Here is a 2,722-nt window from a genome sequence, read left to right as displayed (position 1 = left end):
AAAATACACAAATGTAAATACATTTAGTAAGACCTCATTATTTTTAGAAGACCTCAAGAAGGTCTGTTTGGTCCATTGAGGAAAACTGCTCAAATGACCAAGTATAATGTATTGCATGATTCTTTTCTACAATGTGTTTTTGTCTCATACTACACAAATGTAGGATTCTGCAGAAATCTGCTGCCCTCCTGCAACCGTATAGAATATTTGTTTTTGGTTGACTTGTTTCGAATTGATATTTGAACAATAATGCACCTCTTCATTTAATATAAACACATTTTATATGATATATTACATGATTGATTTTACTGTAGAGGTTGGAATTTCATATCACTATCATGATTCTGGTGCTTGCTCATGTCAAACATAAAAAGTGCAGATTTTCTTGGTCAATAATGCCTTAAATGTTGTCCTTTACGTAAGGGATAATGTACATCCAGCCGGTTGTTATCTCAGAATAAACCCCGACAGGGTGAGCAGGACTCCGACGCGAAGCGTCCACATAATGCCACATAAGTAAATAATTAGACGCGAAAGATTGATTTGAGTTGAAATATTTGAACGCAAAGCTTCCGTGAAGACAGCAGTCGCGAGCAAGCGGCAAATTCAAACTAGACGGACATTTAAGGGAAACGGTGCAGTCAAACCACTTATTACACAACATTTCACCACAAAAATAATTAAGGCAATAAAAGAATTAAAACGAAAATGTTTTCAAACCTTACCAGTTTTAGTTCTCTTATAATCCATTACAGCGTACAAAACAATCGTAGCAAAATAGCAGCAGCTGCGTTTGTATGAAACGAGAGCGAGTCCGCGATACTAGGATGACATAATTAAATAATTGTACACCATTTTGAATCGAGTTTTAATATTTTATTAGCTAAACAAACGCAAAGCTTCCACCAAGAAAAAATAGTTCAAGAGTGAGTACAGCGCCGACTGCTGTTACCCGGATGAGCCTGTGTTATTAGCTTTTACCGGTTGTTATCGAGGGATAGCATACCTCGGAATGTCGCGACTGACCAATCAGAATCAAGTATTCCACAGAGTCGCGTAATAAACAAAGTTATCACATGGCTTCAGAAGACCTGTATAATAGCCCTACTTATTTTCTTCTATTGGAGCCTTTATTGTGAGGTAAAGGAACAGTTGGCAAAATCTTGCTTACTTTTGTATTCCACAGAAAAAGAAAAACACACTTCAAGTGTCACGATCATATTTAACTAACGAAGGGCAATTCAATAAAGAACGGTGAAATTTAGATTTTCACCTTAGATTTTCATTTTAATCTGCACTTCTAGTAGCAAACAGCCAAGAAGATTTTCAGCCTTTCCTAAACCATAATAGTGACCATATTCTTTTGGCCACATTTCCAATGTAGCAAGCAAGGTATAATTTTTGCAAATACCAAAACCTCAAGATCTCTTAAGAAGGGCCTAAAAGATAGATCTCACAGCTATTCTCCTCTCGATTTTGTATCTCTATTAAACTGTATATTAGAAAGACTGCTCTTCAAGCATGGCCTCCCCCCTCTCTTCCTCTTTGTCTTATTTTTTCCCCACACAAATCGACTTAATATTCAAACTTTGAAAAAAGTTTTCCCAAACAGATAATACAAACTTCCAAATGAAAAGATGTAGCAACAATCACTGTTTATGAATGCTGTATTCTTATACTGTATGTACATATACGATGTAAATATTGTATGTGAACAGAGTGAGAATGGAAAATCGAGAGAAAATATTTTGTGTTTCACTGGAATCATTTTATCCGGAGAATTTGTTTATATGATCCACTTGGTAGCCCATTTAAGAATTATAATTTTTTCTCTCTGTTTTCTTTGTTTTTGCACTTGTATGTGTCATATCAAACAATATGCACAAATAATATGTGTAGAAAGCCTAATAAAACAGCCAGTTGTATAAAACTGAGGGTTACCTGTGTGTTTATCTTATTTATCCTGCTAAAACATCAATTTGAAATAGTACAGTTACGCTGCCATCTAGCATATGAGTGATTCTATAATTGCAGGTACATTTGGTGTCCGAAGTCATTATTTTTTTTCTGCTTTTTTCAGATGGTTATATTTTTAATTATTTTAATACTGTGTTACTCATTGTTATGAATTACAAGATGTTACAGTCCATAACAATATATTTTTTGCAAAACGTGTCTTAAATAGCTGAAAATCATGATTTCTTGTTGTCCAAATTAGTCTGTGCATTTTTTCCATCATGTATCATTGTGTAATCAAAATATTTTATTGTACTTTTCTTTTTGTAATATTTCATTCATTTTATTTATAAAAGCCCTAAAGAGTCATTTACCTAATTCGACAACATTATTTAAAAAAAAAAACTTTTCTTATAAAAATGTGTGTCCGTAAATCTTGCGTCAACTCTGTTACCGTACCATACTTTGCCTTTAAATTAGTGGAATTATCTCCCACAACTATGTAAGATACAGGAAATGATGTCACTTTCCCTCACTGTTAAGATCTGAAGCACTGAAAAGTCTATGTGCTCTCTCTAAGGAAATTTTTCAATCTAAAAAGTTCTTACACCAAGAGTTATTTTATAAAGTGTCAAATCTGTTACCACAATATCAAAAGGAAAACAGATTTTTTCATTGATCACACTTTGTGTTATTTAAAAGTCTTTTAATCATGATTTCATTAGTGCCATGTGCTCTTAGCATTTATGCTAGCAAGTGGAGTTTT

Source organism: Sinocyclocheilus rhinocerous, unplaced genomic scaffold (genome assembly GCF_001515625.1).
Source record: "Sinocyclocheilus rhinocerous isolate Xijiao unplaced genomic scaffold, SAMN03320098_v1.1 scaffold31, whole genome shotgun sequence".
Classification (NCBI taxonomy): Eukaryota; Metazoa; Chordata; class Actinopteri; order Cypriniformes; family Cyprinidae; genus Sinocyclocheilus; species Sinocyclocheilus rhinocerous.
Note: the sequence above shows the minus strand (reverse complement) of the source record.